Here is a 21229-nt window from a genome sequence, read left to right on the forward strand (position 1 = left end):
ATAATGATACAAAGGAAAAAAAAATTCTATTGCAAATAACATTTATTACTTTTACAGTGTGTTAGTTTAATACATAAATATAAAACAATTTAAAGTATAAAAAGCTTATTCGAAGTGGTCTCCATTGGCTGCAATACAGTCCTTTAAACGTTGAGGCCAGTTATCAATAGAAGTACGCACTCTTTCCATAGGAAAATTTTGCACTGCCAATCGTACGGATTGTTTTAGGGACTCTAAATAATCATGGCGTTTAAAGCAAGCCGTACCCTCTAAAACTGACCACAAATCATAATCCAGCGGATTAAGATCGGGACTAGACGACGGCCAGTCTTCAGCTCTAATGAAGTCCGAAACGTTCGTTTCCAACCAAGACTGCGTAGACCGAGCTTTATGACCTGGCGCCGAGTCTTGCTGGAAGGACCATTCTTGATTATTCAACATGGTGTTGTTAATGGGCTTCACTACCTTCTCAAGAATGGTATCTTGATACACTTGTGCCGATGTTTTTATACCTTTTTCACAAAAGTATGGCTCAGTCACTCCTTCATAGCTAATACCCCACCAAACCATCACTGAAGTCGGATAGTGCCCACGTTGTACTCTGTCGACTAATTGGGAAGCTTCCTTAGAGCTTTGAGCATAAATACGGTCATTTTGTTTGTTAAAATGTTGCTCAATTGTAAAAAAATTCTCATCCGTAAACAAAATTTTTCTTTGACCTCCCTTTGCGTACCGCTTCACTAGTTGTTTCGATTTTACCACCCTATTCTCTTTTAAATTATCAGTTGAGAAATGACCAGTACGTCTCTTATAGATTGCAAGTCCTAAGTCATCTTTTAAAATAAGCGACATGGTTCTAGGTGCTATCTTCATCTCCCGAGATAAAATATTTTGCTTTCGGACAGGATTTCTTCGAATTCTTTCCCTTACTGCTTTGACCACTTTTTTCGTACGAACGTTACGTGGACGGCCAGATCTTTTTCTGTCACAAACAGAGGAGGTCTCATTGCACCTATTAATAGCCCGGTACACAAACATTTTACTAATACCAAGCGTATGGAGAGTTTTAAAAATTGCATTTGGCTGCATACCTACTTTGTGTAATGCAATCACAGCGATTCGGTTCTCTTTATCACCCCACTCCATTTTAATATCGCAAAATATTGTACAATGTATTGGCGCCAAAATGAGAAAACTTAATGAGCAATCATATAAAAATGACAGATTCCAAAATCAAATGTAATATTTTGTTTATTTTTAATTGTAACAGTATTTATGGCCAGACTAAGTATTTATTGGCTTTATAAATAAACGCTATCATAAGTTTCAGCCAGTTTCAGATTGATATCGACGCTTGAAAGGCAAACGTGACTAAGCGATAATAACTGCTTTATACATAAATGATAGGCAATAACCATATTCGATGCGCAAAAAATATATATTTCTAGGTCTATTAAAATCATTTCAATCATACAGGTTAAAATAGAATTATTTTCAGGTATTTCAACTTTAAATTAGTCTTTTGTAAAGTTCACGCATTGTGCTTAGTCATGTTTGCCTTTCAAGCGTCGATATATAGAATTGAAGTTTGAGAGCCACCGATACCGATGATTGATATATTAAAATGTAGGTACTCAAGTTTGCCGGTGGTTTTCGGGCGTTGCACAATCACCCCTCTGTTATTAATATGTCGCAGTTCACAAATCGAGTTTCGCTCGGCGACGCGTGATTTTATTAAGTTTTTCGTTATATAACATTATGTCCTTTTTTGCAGATTTTTTTGTTGTTGCATAGATTGGTGGATGAAATCACAGGCCACCTGGTGTTAAATGGTTACCGGAGCCCATAGACATCTACAACGTAAATGCTTGTAGTGTTGACCGCGGGAACCCCCCTACTCTGTCCAGGTTCTGACCCCGGACGGAGATCGGACGTCGGGTGTAAGAGTGCAGGGGAGTCGTTTAGTGGGTGGGCCCTAAAATCCTTGGGCCCGCGATCTGCTCTCAACACCTGCAGATCGTTAAGTCTCACATACCCCGCGCGCCCCCTAGGCGCGGGGACCTCGTAGGAGGTTCGGCCCTCTACCGGAAAAAAAAAAAAAGTATGCCACAACCTACCTTGAGATATGAGTTCTAATGTCTCAGTATAGTTACAACGGCTAACTAACTAACTACCTTAAGACACCACGTTGAACTGCCTATATTATTTCAAGATGAAGTTCAAAGTTAATCGGAAAATCACTTCAGCAAATTGAGATATACCTCAAGTCTCAAAGTGAATGTTGGCATGCACGTTATGATGACCGTGGGCTTATGAATTTAGAAAAAAACAAGACTATAACTGTCGATCATGATCTATACCTACTTTTTTTCTATGTACTTCAAATGTATGGTGGTAGGTACTTTTTACTGGTGGTAAGACCTATTATGAGGCGGGTAGGTACCACCCTGCCTATTTCTGCCGTGAAGCAGTAATGCGTTTCGGTTTGAAGGGTGGGGCAGTAACTATATTGAGACCTTAGAACTTATATTTCAAGGTGGGTGGCGCATTTACGTTGTAAATGTATATGGACTCCAGTGACCACTTAACACCAGGTGGGCTGTGAGCTCGTCCACCCGTCTAAGCAATAAAAATAAAATAATCTCAACAATTACATGAGAATTTCCCCAAAGCACGAACATATCAACCTTTGTATAGTCGATAAAATGCTAAAGTTCAACAAACCCTTTCCCAGGGCCGTCCGGGTCCCGGTTACTTTACATCAATCATATTGGTTCGCAAACCAATATGTATTATTTGCCAATATTTATGACATAGAATTACACGGAGCCGACTCACACGATTGAAGTTTGCGCATTTTCATCGAGCTATCGTGCCCATTCGCTTGCATTTATTATTTTAATTTTTTTAGACCCCAGTTATACTTTTTTTTCTTAAGATTAAAAGAGTAGTATTATAATAAGCGGAGAATTTTATAAAAGTGCTGAAATTTAAGAACACTACATCCAACATAAGAGAAATACCGTTCAAAACACAGAGTCTTACGTAACGACATTGTAAAGTCATTTAAAAAACAAATGGTTTTATTATTGTTATAGATTAGTGAATCAGCTCACGGCCCACCTGATATTTAGTGGTTATCAGATCCAACAGACAACACAGCATGTATATACGCACTACACGTTTTAATTGTAACTAGTAGTAACTACCTTATTTATCTATTCCGTGGTAACTACCTCACTCTTTAAGCCGGTCAGCAAATAGGCCGGACTGTGTGTGCCGACCTGTGGGGACTCACAGAGCGCCTCTGATAATTATACAAATACTAGCAGTTAACCGCGACAAAACTAAATTCCTGAGGGTGTCGAGGGACACACGTGAGAACACAGCCCATAAAATTATTGGCCATAATACTTTTGGATCTGAAAATGAATTTGTGTATCTTGGTACTCTGATAACAACTAATAATGACATAACAGCAGATATAGTTAAAAATATTGTCGTCGAATAAATGCTACTTCTTCTTAAGAATTCTGTCACGAAATATCAAAATTCTTCTTTATAAAACCGTACAGAGACCCATTCTTACTTATGCCTCAGAAACATGGGTACTCTGCAAAAAAAATGAGAACCGTCTACTTGTGTTCAAGCGTTAGATCCTAAGACGGATATTCGGTGCTGTGCAGGAATAGAGGACGCGATATAGTCACGAGTTTTATGATAAGTACAAGGATCCTAATATCATAAAAACTATTAAAATGAGACGCCTACGATGGGCATAACATGTATTTCGAATGGAGAAGACCAGAATGCCAAGACAACAATTATATGGCAAACCAAAGGGCTGCAGAAGTCGTGGCAGGCCCAAACTCCGATGGTTAGATTGCGTAAGAGACTCAAAATTATCGGTATCAAGAACTGGAAGGAGAAGCCCTAACCAGAGCAGTCTGGAGAGACATACTGGATCAGGTTTAGGCCCACCCTGGGCTGTAAGGCCTAAGAAGATGATGAGCAGTTAACCGCGACTTCACCCATATGCTCAATGGGTCAATGTAGGTTCCCGCGGGAATGAGAGGTTTTTTGGAGATAAAAGGTAGCCTAAGTCACCCTCCTGACCTAATACATTTTTGTGTTTAAGAAAAATAAGTCAATCCGTTGCTTTGTTTCGATTTGAAAGAAGGACACAATCAAACACACATTTATGATAATATCTTCTTCTTATGAGAAAACAAACATCATTTTCATCATTTTTCGAACCATGTGAAAACCACACCCATTTCCCATCATAGATCTGCACAAGAACTAAATAAATGATAATAATGTATCTAACATTATCATTCAACACAAAATTCGTGGTAACATTTTACGGTTAGCAATTTCGCTTTCAAAGTGTCAATATCAATTTCAAATATGGCTTTTGTGCATTTATTTACGTGTGTTTGAAACTATGGGAAAATATTCAGAATCGCAGTTTTTGCTCGAATTCCAATTTACAAAATATAACAGTATATTTCTGGTCAATTCATGTTTTCAAATACGTTTTGGTGCGCTCGCTTTGACTTTTTATTTACTCTGACTAAATACTATGTAGCATTTAACGCATAGTAAATGAAAATGAGGAATATCGCAAAATCCTCAAACGAGACTGATGTGAGTAAGTCAATTTGAAACTTCTCTGTCGATTCTCCCACTACTTAATTTTTTTTTTATTGCTTAGATGTATGGACGAGCTCACAGCCCACCTGGTGTTAAGTGGTTACTGGAGCCCATAGACATCTACAACGTAAATGCGCCACACACCTTGAGATATAGTTCTAAGGTCTCAGTATAGTTACAACGGCTGCCCCACCCTTCAAACCGAAACGCATTACTGCTTCACGGCAGAAATAGGCGGGGCGGTGGTACCTACCCGTGCGGACTCACAAGAGGTCCTACCACCAGTAGATCAAACTGAAATGTTTAGAAATAAATAAATTAATGTGAATTTGTTATCGCATTTCAAACACACATAGTTCACAATGTAGTGTTCGGTTTTCATATTTTTTTTCCTACCTATTATATAATATGAGTGGCTATATAAGCGTAACCTTAACTAGTAGGTGAGCTCACGGGGCTCAAACTTGACGACGTTGCTAACACGAACCCTAGCAAGAGCCGTGCTTCGCAGAATCTACCACCGGATCGGAAACGCGACCCACTGAGAAGATCCGGCGAGAAACTCAGTGAGCTGTGTCTGAGGGTTAATTTACTCGTCGAGCCCTTCGTTGCAAGCGACGGGCTCGACGAGAACGATGACCGGACAGTTTTCAATGCTATAATAACCCTTATATACATATTTCTATCTACTATATGACAGTAAATACAGTGTGCTTAGTGAGAATTTTTTTACTTTCTCGATAGCGTAAAATTTAACACAAATTTGTATGGAGTTCGAACTTTTGCCTGCGTTTGCCATTAGGGGCGCTGTATCTAACTTAATTTGAAACTACGGAGGTAAAAAAGAGAAGGGAATAACTCGCTGCTACAATGCATTGTAGCAAGCGTGCGTAAAATCCTTAAAAAACTATACCAAAGTCTATAGTTTACCTACCCGTACAGGTCCACAAGACGTCCTACCGCGATTAAGAAAATTCATCCACCACCAAAGCAAGCTTATGTTTTACGGTCATACAATATGTACTCTTTATTCTAGCTTTGAACAATCTTACTTTGCGTGTCAGTTCACACCGCTATACTTTCATACTCGCCGATTCAGATGCAAATAAATTGCGCGTTGTGATCTCAAAAATAGCCGCTGTACTACCACGATATTCAGATCGCCTTTCCCAATAGAGGCGGCGTCAGTCACGTTTTTAAGCCTGACGAGGAACGTAATCCCTACGCCTATAAAAAAATGGAAACAGGGCTGATAATAAGAGATAACAGAAATGCATTAATGTCTGTAGCGAGTAGGATCAGTCACGTGGTTAAATACATAGGTACGTGTTAAAGGCTAAGGTAATTCGAAAATTGAGCTGGCGTATTTTTTTTCCTACCTATGCCGATAGCCTTCAGAGACTATTTCAGCTTCTCCTTGGCTATAGGTGATCTCACGGGGCTCAAACCGGTGTTGTTAAAACTGGCCCTAGCAAGAGCAGTGCTTCGCAGAATCTACCACTGGATCGGAAACGCGACCCACTGAGAAGATCTGGCGAGAAACTCAGTGCGCTGTCTGTGAGTAAAGTTACGATTATTGGCGATCAGAACGGCCTTTTCCTGATTTTTATCAGTAAGCGTTTAAGTCTAACGCTAATAATAGAACTATTAAAACTAGAATGATTCGTGTTTATATTTTGCTGCATTTTATTACAAACTAATACGCCATTGTAAAACAACATAAAAAAAAATACTCATTCGCATAATTACACGCATATAAATCATAGGATACTCGAAATTACAAAGGACTGTTTCTTTGAAGGCATTTATCTTGTAAAAAAATTAACACGGCCCGTGTATCCTTCGCGTTTGAAACCCCACCATTACAAGAAACTTTACTAAATTGTTAATACGCTATAATACAATTCATCAGAACGGACGTTTTATTTATTGTACGAACTAACTTTTACGTCCGTAACGTATAATCTTTAAAGGATGAGAGCGATGCAGACGAAACAAGGACTCGGAAAGGTTACGTTAAGACCAGACGAGCTTATCAGCTTCACAGGAAAATTGGTCCTGAGTACTTACAGTAGTCGAAGGACACGATAGAGATGTCTAGGGTACAGTGAATACGTTATAGGTACATACAATGCGAATTCTAGAATTAAAATCCCTCAGACAGGTGCCATTTTTTCTAAAGAAACGCGGGCTCGGAAGATGTACGCGAACACGATGATGGAATAGCACCGTGTAATTAGATAGACTAGTGGGCCCCTGGTAGTCGAAATTTGACTATAATTAAATGAAATTATAAGTTTGTACACTATTATGATCTGGTGGTAGGACCTCTTGTAAGTCCGCACGGGTAGGCACCACCGCCCTGCCTACTTCTGCCGTGAAGCAGTAAGCGTTTCGGTTTCAAGGGTACGGCAGCCGTTGTAACTATACTGAGACCTTAGAACTTATATCTCAAGGTGGGTGCCGCATTTACGTTGTAGATGTATATGGGCTCCAGTAACCAATTAATACCAGGTGCAGGTAAGCAATAAAAAAAAACCTAGGAGAAGGCCTATGTCTAGTAGTGGACGTCTATGATCTGTTCTAACTATCTCAAACAGCTGGCTCAGATTCAGTATTAGTATAACAAACAAATTCTTCCTTCCTAAACAGATGGGCTGTGAGCTCGTCCACCCAAATAAGCAATAAAAAAAAAATCTATGATACCTACTTCTATAGTCACAGATTTCGGCAAGACTACACTTTAGACAAATATTAATAGAGACAAACAATATTTAATCTATTCTCAATTTGACCACAGGCTATAAGCAATAAGAAAAGTTTGACAATAAACAGATAGTATGCTTGCGTGGGTGTGTCAAATACATGGTAGTGTGTGTAATGTTTCCTTTATTGATATAATGTAAATTTTTTGCATAATTTAAAAAAAAAATTACATTGTGCACTCCTTCTCTATATTCTCTATAAGTGTGGGAAATTTCATACTCCTCTCCGACCGCGCAATTTTCTTAAAAAAGTGTAAAAAAATTTTGCTTCGCGTTTTTATATATAGATTCCGGTCAGTAGGAGGTAGGTATTGTAAATTCATTCAATGGTTATTACGATCTTCCCTAGTTCTGCCGCAAGGTTATCTAGGCTAGGCTAGGCTAAGGCTCTTGTTTGTGATGAAAATTGTTTCCTTGTCGGGTGGTAGAATATGATGCGGATTTACACTTCACAAGTAACTACTACTCGTAATATAAACGGTACTTATGTACATGATACAAAAAAAGGGTGCGTGTACTTATGTACGCGCGTAAGAAGTTATGTTTATTAAATTTATTTCTTTTTTTTTATTTAAATTTTAATCAATTTGAAAAAAAAACGATTAAACAACATCCTCAAACACGCATATTGGACAGCCCTTTTCTTGACATCGTATAAATTCGGTAATTCTCGGTATGGTTCGGAAAGTTCACCTGCGGCTATATTCAGACTCGCCGAGTTACGTCGGTCGTATTGTAATGAGCGATTTAGTGGGCGACTTCATTCTGTTAATTTTGTGTCACGGTGCGCGCGCATCGTAAAATTTCACTCTCATAAATTTTTCATAACGCGCCTAAAGAAGTATAACTTCAAAAATCCGTTTCTCCGATCAGCACGGCAATAAGTATACAACTTTTGAAATTATATTTAAATGATATTAGGGATTTAATACTTTCTAAAAGTCGTTTAATGAAGGATTAAGATTAGATAGAAGTTAGTCACAATTACGAATTAGTTGAGTTAAACAAATGAAATGAAAATACAGGAATTCAATGTAGGTAGCGAAACTAAGTGTGGTATGACAATAATATTTAGATTATTAAAAAATACGATATGGCTTATGAAAAAATAGGACGTCAGAATAATATATTCAGAATAGAAATAAACGCGAAAACAATTCTAGTAATTGTTTTTTGTAGCGAACAGAATATAATAAAAATAATATAATAAATGCATTATGTTAAGCACAGTGAAATACTAAGCACAGTGATCTACTTTTGAAAATTTAGTATTGTAGACAAACTGTCTAAAATCTATATATTAATACGTGAAGCAAAAACTTTATATCCCTTTTTACGAAAATTGCGCGGACAGAAGAGTATGAAATTTTCCACACTTATAGAGAATATAGAGAAAAAATGCACAATGCTAATACTTTTTTAAGATAATGCATAAAAGATACATTAAATCAATAAAGAAAACATTACACACACTACATACCATGTATTTGACGCACACACGCATGCATACTATTTACTGTCAAACTTTTGTTCTTGACGTCTGTGGTCAAATTGAGAATAGATTAAATATTGTTTGTCTTTATTAATATTTTTTTATAGTGTAGCCTTGGCGAAATTTGTGAATATAGAAGTATAAAATACAATCATAATAGTGTAGAAACTTACAATTCCAATTAATTATAGTCGAATTTCGACTACTGCGGGACCTCTATTTTATCTGAACTGTGCCAATCGTCTTATGGATTAATGCAAACAATACACAAAGAACAGACAGACACAACACTAAAAGGTCGAATAAAAGTAACGTTATTCTCGGGAAAAAGAGATTTATTTTCCAGAAGGTAGCAATTATATTTCGTGGGTAGGTACGCAATTTAGACGATATTAGGCTGAATTATTTGTTGTAACAAACATCCTGCCCCATCTAATCTCTTGTGCAAGAAACTATTAATTTGTGTACTATGAAGTTTATTAGTTTAAATATTACTTAAATCTATACTATAATAATAATAATATTATAAAGAGGAAAGATTTGTTTGTTTGTTTGTTTCGAATAGGCTCCGAAACTACTGGACCGATTTTAAAAATTCTTTTTCCATTAGAAGCCGACATTGTCCCTGATGAACATAGGCTACTTTTTTTAATTTTTTTTTTTTTTTGGTTTCATATGTTTTAATGTTTCCGAAGCGAAGCGAGGGCGGGTCGCTAGTTGCAGATATTTATTAAGATCAACAAAATTTTCAACATTTGTGTAGGTATATTACTGTTTTTCATCAGTCAAATTGGGTAAGCCTAAATGCAGATCACCTTCAATCCAAAGCATAGGTACATACGTGTACTTTTAAACATAATATTATGTTCAAACTACCGAGATACAATTCTATTTTTAGTTTTGTGACTATCGCCATCTAGTTGTGTATAAAAGGACTATCTTTAGTTCAGCGGTCGCCCTTTGGAAAGTTAGGTTTTCTTAATTGTATTTAAAACCGTAGTACAACAATTATAAAATAGGTGGCGCTGAATTACAAAATTAGTGAGCCCATTGGCCAAAATCATCAGAACAGGATGTTTGCGATGAAAATTGAGGACTTATAATTTTTCATGATTTTCAATAAGAGCTATAATAATCTGACTCTTCGAATCATTTTATCAACAATGCAAGAAGCAACGACTTAGGATTTTTATTGTTTTCTCTCAGTGAATACCTTTTTACTACCTATTATTTTAAAATTTAACTATAATTTTTCCGGTCGGGTTATATCTACTACAAGCACATAATTATTTCCTATGCCTCCTCCCGACCGCGCGTAACTGGAATAACCCCTTAGGCTGACAGCGAAAAGGCAGGAAAAAAGCCTCTAATTGCGAAAGAGGTTATTGAATTTTATATATATTTTTAGATTGGTTTATTAGAATATTGTAATGAGGACTCCGTTGGGCGGCTGTGGTGCAAGGGAAAGTCGAGGGCAAAAGATCATACGGACGATCTCATAAAATCTGTGACTCACTCCAATATAAATGATTGCTCTCACTCTGCGAAAAACCGTGCTACATGGCGTCGCATCGCGAGAGCATCGGTATTATAGGATGATGCATGACCACGACCACTCTGTCAAGAGTGTACGACTAGGAAGAAGAAAGAATTAGAATATTTCTCAGAAAAAAGGTACACTAAATGGGTTAGTTTACGTACCTCTCATGAATTATTCCAGAAATCGAGACTATGCACGCGGCAGCCGTTTTTAAAGTGAACGACCTGCTCATTTTATGCGAATAAAAAATCAAAGTGCTCTCTTGAGCTTATTGTTTCGCTTGTTTCTATAATTATGTGAATAAATGTGAATAATAATAGTAAAAATAATAATGACATCGGATATTTTCGTATTAAAAAATATTATTGAATTTTCGCTTACGACTAGATAACCATTAAATGAGTATATAATTACAAACGATGATGGAAAGAGCTCACCAATCGACAACAAAAACTGGTTAAATTGCCAGCTAACTCGCTACTCTTTTAGGAAAATATTATGTTGCTGTAACCAGGGATGACACTTCTCCGACACCAGTCCTAATCTGTAAAGCTTGTTCTAAATTACTTTAATTTTTTTTTAATATATTTAAGCAACTAAATAACAATTCATCGATTCTCCGTCCTATAAATTTTAATGGAAAAATAAACTTCATCATTCTATTAAACATACATAAGAAACACCAGAAGTGCATTTATTACATTTTATTTGAATACATTAATCCCTAATAAAAATAACCAAGGGATTTTTATTTGTTACTCATTGTTATTATATAGGTATTATGAAGTCTATTCATATTGAGTTGTTAATATAGCCATAAAAAGCCTCAAAAATTGTAATTAAAAATATATATGTACATATATTGATTACCGCAAAAACAGGTTAGAGATTTCAAAGAAAATTAAATTAATATTAAATTCGATGCGAGCGAATCAGACGTGAACGATAACCGGTTATTTTTAATGACCCCGAGGGATGCCAAAGTCTTTTGACGTACCTATTGTTAACTTTCACATATATTGTTTATCGACATGTATACGTTACACAACCGCTGCTTTTTTTTAGAAACTAAAGATTACTGGTAGCCCGAAATCCTTTTCAGTTTCACCAGGATAGGTGGGCGAGCAAAGGCTCGGCTAGGAGGGATGGGATTTGCTTACTGCTTGCCCGAGCGCCTCTAAAGGAGATCTAACAACTCAAGGGCAGCTGCTTCGCGAATTAATCTACAACCGGATCGAAATAGCGACCCTTTGAGAAGATCCGGCGAGAAATTAAGCGGGATGGTTAGGTTGCACGTCGAACTCTTTGCCCCGTTCGACAATTACAGCTACCGGGGTCCCTAAACCTGCTTCTAGTATTAGAGCTGAAGGCGCCTAGTGTTGAGGATAATGAATGTGATGGATCCTTAAGACGTGTCTAGGGTGACGATGGTGACTAACTCCCGCATGAACAAGAATCGGGGAACACCCGCTCGTGAGCATTTTGACAAACTGCAGACTAATCATGATCGCGTAATATAATCTATACTAATAATATTATAAAGAGGAAAGATTTGTTTGTTTGTTTGTATTGAATAGGCTCCGAAACTACTGAACCGATTTGAAAAATTCTTTCACTGTTTGGAAGCTACACTATTTCCGAGTGACATAAGTCAATCTTTTTTGAAAAAAATTAGGGATCCTTACTAAAACTCCAATAATGTAACCCAAGGTGTAAAAAATTATCTAAAAATTCTTTACATCGCGTGCCCTGCGAAAACTATTGATGATAGAATAAAATAATGTACTACGACTTTGTAGAACACATTATTATTTACAAAAAGTATCGCAATAGCATATGTCTAACTATTATAGTTATGCCGCAATAAGTGTTATTTTATGTAAAAAAATATAACAACTTCAAATATCGTTGAAATTTTTGTTAAAGACCCGAGCGGAGCTGGAGCGGGTTTCTAGTCCTTATTAAAAATACTTAAACCTCAACATAGTAGACAGCGAGCCCTATCTATCTAACACTTAATATCCTTTTTTATGTAACTTAACTTCAAACATGATTTTATAATATCAATTATGTCGCGTGATTGTTTTCGTGCGAAAATGCGCGGGATGGAGGTAGGTACCTGTGTGCCCTACTACCAGTATTAGACTGTAGCCATATATTAGAAGAAATTTGCTAACACAAATAGAAATAGAAATTCCGAACAAGAATATTATAATCCTCGGTCTACCGAGCAATTGCGTCCGCTTCGTTGAAGAACTTCCCTTAGAGGTTCACTCTCTAAAAGACACGAGAGTGCTAGCATTGTTAGTTAGGTTTAGACGAGGCTTGTGGAGAGTATTAAGCGGTAGGCAGCGGCTTGGGTCTGCCCCTGGCATTGCTCAGGTGGGCCGTATGCTCGTCAGCCTCCAAGGGAAAAAAAAAAAAAAAAATTTTATTTATATCAATGCCAGTATTCATATGCTGCACTGAACTACACGACTACACGAGGTAGCGCTTTTTTTTATTGCTTCAATGGGTCGATGAGCTCACAGTCCATCTGGTGTTAAAAGCCGACCGCAGCCTATAGATGTCAGCAATATACCATCAGGAACAGCTACGTTCATCCAAAGTGCGTTCCAATATATCTTTTTTACGGCATACTTAATAATAATAATAATAAGAACTTAATCGTAATAAATTTTTATACATGGCTTTACAAAAATCTGTTTTTTTTTAAGCTGAGAGCCTTGAGTGGCTATATCAGCGTAACCTTAACTAGTAGGCGAGCTCACGGGGCTCAAACCTGACGACGTTGCTTACACGAACCCTCGCAAGAGCCGTGCTTCGCGGAATCTACCACCGGATCGGAAACGCAACCCACTGAGAAGATCCGGCGAGATACTCAGTGGGCTCTGTCTGAGGGTTAATTTACTCGCCGAGCTCTTCATCGCAAGCGACGGGTTCGACGAGAACGATGACCGGAAAATCTGTAATAATGTTCCATAGCGCGACGATTCCTCCTCACATCCACTACTCAAACCCCTACAACACTATACCATGAAACAACTCACTTGGCGTAAGCCCGTGCTAGGATCACAGTTACCAGCATCAGTTGAGAAAAAAAAAACCATAACCCATAATAATAAATATTTACTAACAATCACGCCATGTTAACTGGTCCCGAAAGAATTTGTGTTACAGGTACCAGATAACGGAAATAAATATAAGATTTTTATTATATACATACATATATTTAATATACATCCATAACGAAAAGGAAAAGATATTTTTATATTTGTCATACAATATCTTCCCTTGGCGGGATTCGAACCCGCGACCCCCTTGTGTAGTGACCATGTCACTTACCACTAGACGGCCGGGCCGTGCGGATACTTCGGGAACCTGTAAGCTTTGCTTATTGTTATTTCAAACTTACAATGTGCTTCTAACTTCATACTCTTTCGCATTTCACACAATAGCTACGTAGGTACCTACCTAAATTATAAGTTGTATGCACTTGTGACCCATTTATCTTCGAATTTGCATTTGATACACATGTTAGTCAGTGATACATACAAACATTATTTTTACATGTAAAATCATCATTGAAGACGGAGAATGAAGTAAATTGAGATTTCTAGCACTTCATTGTGTTCTATTGGCCATATTCGTTTTCGTGTATTTCCATATATATTATTGCTTAGATGGGTGGACGAGCTCACAGCCCACCTGGTGTTAAGTGGTAACTGGAGCCCATAGACATCTACAACGTAAATACGTCACCCACCTTGAGATATAAGTTCTAAGGTCTCAAGTATAGTTACAGTAACAACCGCTGCCCCACCCTTAAAACCGAAACGCATTACTGCTTCACGGCAGAAATAGGCAAATCAAATGATAGTATAATATAGTACAGAATGCGGTAAATATCTATGAACGACGCACTTGTAAGAACTATAGGTGTTAATCATTAGAGCTACTACACTCTTCACTTCTAGATAAGGCAAAATCAATAAGCAGCGATATGAAATGAACTATACACTCAAAGTATTACAATCAAATTTAAATCATTTATCACTTAACATTTAATATGTACGCTGCTAAAATTATACGCGCGGCAACAGAACTCAATTCGGCTTAGAATGTAGCGAATGAGCGAACAAAATAAAAATAAATCTTTAATTAAAACGGCCGACATTAAATTTTAATGAAAAGAACTAATAATAATATTGAGAATGTGCACGTATAGATTTCATTTGTGGACTCACAATGGTTGATTAAAATCGTGGAGTTGATTGAAATCGCAGCCAAGTGGGCAGGCAGTATTCGCGATTACTTTACTATGCCGATACACAGATTAGATTGATTCGTAGAACGCGCACCTTCATCATTTCATCAGGCACAACTTTATCAACGACACATCCTGAATTGAACTTTTTTCTCTTTTCATGGAGCACTCAAATTAATAGCAATATCTATTGAATGTAATAAACTTTTAATGAATTGTTAATGCGTAATACCCGGATGGCGTATTATAAACATTTTCTTTATTACAATGTTAGAACAATAATTTTGCGCTTTTAACTATTTTAATAAGTTTGTTGAGAACAATGAACTTCTAAACTGAGTGTGCTAATCTATACTATTAGGGGACTCATTGCTTTGCATTTATTTGCAGAACCTGTTATCATTTAGCTGGTGAGAAGTTGTTATTGATATTCATATTAGTTGGCCGTTATTACTTCATCATCCATCGGCAAAAATAAGAAATTTTCTACCATTTATCTCTGGTTGTACGATTGGCGCAAAACACTTAAAAATATTATAACTAACTAGCTGACCCGATAGACTTCGTAGTGCCTCAATAGATAAATAAAAGACCTAAACTTGTGTATAAAATAAACTTAATACAATCAAAATGAATACGTCCAACGGAGGACACATCAAAGGAAAAACAAAATTGTTATTTTTATTGAAATCCCAACGTTTTCATATTTATCAACCTTTTAAACCTTCTCTGGACTTCCACAAATAATTCAAGACCAAAATTAGCCAAATCGGTCCAGGCGTTCTCGAGTTTTAGCGAGACTAACGAACAGCAATTCATTTTTATATAGGTATATAGATGCGAAATATTCTGAATTCCGTTTGTGAGGCGATTACAAACAATTTGTTGCTTCCACTTTTATTTTATTTTCTATTTTTAAGATTTATAATTATAAGATATTTAAAATTTTAAAATATACAGAACAAAAATATTAAAACAATAAAAACCGACTATTTTTCGAATTATTATAATTTCGAGGGTATGATTTGTAGAATCTTATATACATACCAAATCACACGTCACACTAGCTGAATACATTATCATAGAACGGTAGCATACTTTTTTCTCGTTCGTGTGCTTTTAATTTGAGAACATTTCAAAAGTTAATTTCTAACTATAGAAATGCGTACAATCTGTTTTGCGGGTTTCATTTTATCACGTACCAAACATGTTGGAAGAATTGTTTTATTTTTACCCCCAACCCAAGTTTGAAGAGTTTTGAGTTAGATCATTTTAACTTAATTGAGAATTAAGTTGAAATCTACGGCGAAATACTCATTCAATAACTTACAAAAGACTTAAAATACGTAATTTATTTAAACTGTGAACGACAATAGCTTTGTATTTCAATAATACCCACACCATGTGTGTTTTGAAGTTAATTATGAATAATGCATTATTAAAAAAGGATAAGAACTTTATTTTAAAATGTGACTAATACTAGGAGATTAATTAGCGTCGCTTTATATGCCTGCTTGAAACACCAGCTCAATGTTCAAGTTTAAATTTCTGCCTGGACCTATCTGTTTCGTGAGACATTTATCTGTGTTGCGACGATGCAAACCTACCCAGGTAGGCGGCGGCGCGGCGGCGCGCGGCGTCCGCGTCCCTTTCCCTCAAGGCTAACTGATTATCATGCGAATAACACCCTTATAGCAAGTACACTATGAAACATTCTCTCGAAAACAGCAGAACAAGGTTTTTTTACTCATGCATACCGGACAATCGAGCTTTAGTAAAACTAAAGAAATAGTAAACTCATCTTCCTAAGAATAGAGAATTAAATTTCTAGTGTTTTCGAATAAGATCAACGTTTAATCCGTTTCTTTTGCTAGGTAAAGTAAATATCAAAACAAAGTGTTGCACGAGGTAGGTATATAAACAAAAACACGGCTTATCTGTCCGGCTGTCAATGTCAAAGCCTCGTGGGCGCGACTTTAAACGTCAAATTTTACTGATAACATAAACGAAACACTCACCTCGATCCGCCGTGTACACTGATTCAAAATAATTTCACACTATTTCACTGATAAACCACAAGTAATCGTTATTTAGATGTACGTGACAAGTTGCGCAGGATTGTTTGTGCAGGCGTCGCGTTGGCGCAAGTCCCTCTGGCATCACATAACGGCACAGGCGCCGTCGCAGGTGAGTGCGCGACGGTGGCGCCGCGGCGCTCAGCGGCTCCCGATACAAACGACGCCCCCGCCACGTCCTGTCTCCATCCCGACCGCCGACGCGACGTCCGAGTCTTTCTGACTCCGAGACAAAACTTTTTTTTATCAATAACTCTAGAGCTTTTGGTTGTGTATTATCCTTAATTGTATTTTCTAAGTAAATTTCACACTTTGTTTTGCATTTCAATGATATAAAAAGTAACAAAACTCATATATTTTATACAACTTATCTTCATACTTCTAAGAAGCCTACTTAGATAATTTTAATATTTTCGTCGATGTGGGTACATACATATCCACCTTTGAAATTATTATTTAATATCTACCTACGTATCTACATTAAAACATTAGTGGATACTTACGTTCTCATATTCTCAATTTACAGCCACTTCTCGTACAAAAAATTTTTTTTAATAACCTCTATTTCAATTTTTACCTTATTATTATAAAATAGCTCATTCTATTAAATGCTTACGACATTACATACAATTTATAATAATTTTAAATTTAGGTATTGGAAAGATCGGCATAATAATAGGTTTAAATTATATGTATGTTTTCGTTATAATTTAATATAGGTACATGTTGTGAAGCCTAAAGTAAGCCCAATACAAAATTATTATTTTCATTTTCCGTAAGTAATTGTAGTCGTAATTTGCGTGCTATTCAAATAAATTGCTACCTAATATAGAAAATTTACAAATTTATTTTCTGTAAATCAGATCTTTTTTTGCCTACTTATGTGCGAGTATACTTAAGAGGCTGTCTTGGCGTCATACTAACTGGTGAGCGACCTCAAGGAGATCAGTCTGTACAAGTTTCTAACGTCGGTCCTAGCGAGAACAATGTTTCGTTGAATTTACCACTGGATCGAACGCAAGACCAACTGCGAAGACCCGGCAAGAAACTCCTTGGGCTGTGTCCATGGGTTAAGTTGCACATCAAACTCTTACGACGAGTTCGACGAGAATAGTAAAATCAAACCTACTGTCTTCCATTTTGAATACTGAGCGTTTGTTTGATTGTTCGTATTCCATTGTTGTTGCATGTTTTAAAAGCTTGAATTTGTACAGTTGTTGATGACACTTTAGGGAGGGTTTTTCATTTTGCGGGAGGTGGCATACGTGTATCTACTTAATTACGAAGAAAGGCATTTATTTCTAAAAAAAATATTTCATATCTGCTATGTATTCTATTGAAAATATAACAGTAATATCTTATGATTAAAATCTTAAGAGTTTTGTACAGTTAACTTTTCATTTACTTGTTATAGTAAACGACGTCCAATGAAAAGATTTCAAATAAGTAGGTACATCGTATTTTATCATTCCAAATTCAACAACCTTGATTCGGATGGTTAAAAATCGCTAAATTTGGTTTGGTCATTCTTATTTTCTCTTCTTGAGAGTCGTGCTCTGTTGCATGAGCGAGGTAGGCACAATGCCAACCGTGAGTGCTTAAATTATTTTATCTATAATAATAAGTATACATATTGTAACGTGTAGGTACTTATCTTAAATGCGACAATACAGAAAGGACACGGTTAGATTTATTTGCTTGTTTTTCATTGGTGTTTTTTGATAAGATAGTTCGAAGACTGCACTATTCATTTTCTAATACTAATCTAATCCAATGTCTAACAGCTGATGGCGAGAGGCAAAATAGAAGGCAAAAGTCCTGGAGAACGCAGTCCCACGAGATGGTCGCACCAAATTCTATCTTCTCTGAACATCAAGTTCGACGATGCCCTTCGCGAAGTCAAGGCTTGCAGTAGATGGAGGGAAGTCGTACTTCAGAAAACGATGCAGCAGAGGAGTCACGACCCTCAGTAAAGAGGAAAGCGATGCGAAGAGGATCACAATACGCTGGAGTAATACTCAGAGAACGATGTTGCGCATTCTCCGGTGAATATCTTAGCGGCCTTTGCCCACTATCTCCTCAATATTACGTCTGATCCACCAATTACCCCTTAGCCAGGTATAAATATAGGGGTAGGTATATATATACTAATATATTATAAATCTACAGTAGTTTTTACGGATGTTCCGATATAAATACTGAACCATGCATCCGATTGACTTGAAACTTTGTATCCATGTAGAAAATACATGTACTTAATATTTATATGAGTGTTGGACTCCCTAATAATAATAACGATAAATAATTATGTTAATTGTAAATGCTCAGCGAAGCGGGCGAGCACGGCTAGTACCTATATAATAAAAATATAGTACAAAATTAAATAGCAAAATGCTCCAGGCTCTTGGCCGGTGGACCACGACCTTAAAGTAACGTAGTATTTTTAGCAAAAAAAAAAAAAAAACAAAAAAAAACTTATGTATTTAAAATCAATAAAAGTTCTTTAGAACCGAAGATCTTATACACATATTTTTTTATTTATCATAACTAGTCAGGTCATAAGTATTCACACAGTAAAAACTTTTCTTTTAGAATGCTGGCCACAAAAAAGTTTATTGAATTCGAATTTCGAATTGTTCATGAAAATAAAAATGTATACTTTTAGAATTTTACTCATTTTTAAATATGGAATGGACGCTTAAAGAAGACCGTGTTGCAGTTATTGCGTTGCATCGTTGCGGTTACGCGCCAATTCAAATTTTTAACATTTGAATATAACCAAAAGATTAGTTTATCGTAACATCAAACGATACAATGAAGACTCTAGTGTAGATGACAGGTCAAGAAGTGGTCGCCCTCGGTCTGTTAGGACTCCAACAGTGATAAAAGCTGTGAAGGCGCGAATTCAAAGAAATCCCAAACGTAAGCAGAAACTGTTGGCCCTCCAGATGGGGTTAAGCAGAACCACGGTGAAAAGGGTGTTAAATGAAGACTTAGGGCTTCGGGCATTTCGAAGAAAAACAGGACATCGTCTGAATTCTCGTCTAATGGACCTGAGACTGAAGAGATGCCGCGCTTTGTTGAAGCGGTACGCGGGAAAAAAATATCGGGAAATTCTTTTTTCGGATGAAAAAGTTTTTACCGTAGAAGAGAGCTACAACAAACAAAATGATAAGGTGTACGCACACAGTAGTGAAGAAGCGAGCAACCGTATTCCGCGTGTCCAACGAGGTCATTTTCCATCCTCGTTCATGGTATGGTTGGGAGTTTCTTATTGGGGCTTAACAGAGGTACATTTTTGTGAGAAAAGTGTAAAAACGAATGCAGTTGTGTATCAAAATGCAGTCCTGACGAACCTTGTGGAACCTGTTTCTCATACCATGTTCAATAACAGGCACTGGGTATTCCAACAAGATTCGGCGCCAGTTCATAGAGCGAAGAGCACACAAGACTGGCTTGGCTGGCGGCGCGTGAAATCGACTTCATCCGGTACGAAGACTGGCCCTCCTCCAGTCCAGATTTGAATCCGTTAGATTACAAGATATGGCAACACTTGGAGGAAAAGGCGTGCTCCAAGCCTCATCCCAATTTGGAGTCACTCAAGACATCCTTGATTAAGGCAGCCGCCGATATTGACATGGACCTCGTTCGTGCTGCGATAGACGACTGGCCGCGCAGATTGAAGGCCTGTATTCAAAATCACGGAGGTCATTTTGAATAAACTTTAGTGTCATAAGAATTTATGTTTTGTTAAGTTCATTTTGGTATATGAATGGTTACATAATGAATAAACTTGTTTCAATTATTTTACATTAAACATGTGACAGAATTTATGACCTGACTAGGTATATATGCAGTAGCTGTGAATTTGAAAATTATATTTGTAAAATAAACTAAAACGTTACTTCTTCTTATCAGCCCACAGATGTCCCACTGCTGGACACAGGTCTCCCCAAGCCTCGCCACAAAGACCGGTCCTGCGCTGCCTGCATCCAGCGGATCCCCGCGAACCTCAGTAGATCGTCGGTCCATCTTGTGGGAGGCCTACCCACGCTACGTCTTCCGGAAGAAACGTTACTACAGTAATATATTTAAATTAAATTACGTTTAAGAGCATTATCCTGGCGCCTCATCCGATGAATTTGCCCCGGGCCTCAGATATAGATATACCACCGTCTTTAACACCAGTTGAACAATGAACTCAAGTAATACATATCTTTAAAAAGTTTACCGGTAGTTAAAGAATCGAATAGTTGTGTACATTAATGAGTTTTTTTTTTTTTTTTTTTTTATTTCTTAGGTGGCTGGACGAGCTCACAGCCCACCTGATGTTAAGTGGTTACTGGAGCCCATAGACATCTACAACGTAGACGCGCCACCCACCTTGAGATACAAGTTCTAAAGTCTCAGTATAGTTACAACGGCTACCCCACC

General features: G+C 37.0%; 1 protein-coding gene and 1 long non-coding RNA gene across 4 annotated transcripts in view; one reads left to right on the top strand and one right to left on the bottom strand.

The window, feature by feature from the left end:
* The window catches only part of LOC101745447 (protein bric-a-brac 1), a 353458-nt gene extending 336288 nt beyond the window's left edge, over positions 1-17170 (bottom strand). For 2 of the 3 annotated variants that reach the window (XM_062670679.1, XM_062670672.1), the window contains exon 1: positions 16739-16879. The gene's annotated coding sequence lies outside the window, so the exon portion shown is untranslated. Of the gene's footprint in view, positions 1-16738 lie in introns of all 3 variants that reach the window. The other variant, XM_062670678.1, reaches the window with a different exon arrangement.
* On the top strand, positions 16784-20871 carry LOC134199545 (uncharacterized). Its single transcript, XR_009974089.1, has 3 exons — positions 16784-16907; positions 18580-18840; positions 20714-20871. It is a non-coding gene; the product is annotated as an uncharacterized LOC134199545 (long non-coding RNA).
* Positions 20872-21229: the final 358 nt, after the last annotated feature.

The sequence above is a fragment of the Bombyx mori genome, chromosome 1 (genome assembly GCF_030269925.1).
Source record: "Bombyx mori chromosome 1, ASM3026992v2".
Classification (NCBI taxonomy): domain Eukaryota; kingdom Metazoa; phylum Arthropoda; class Insecta; order Lepidoptera; family Bombycidae; genus Bombyx; species Bombyx mori.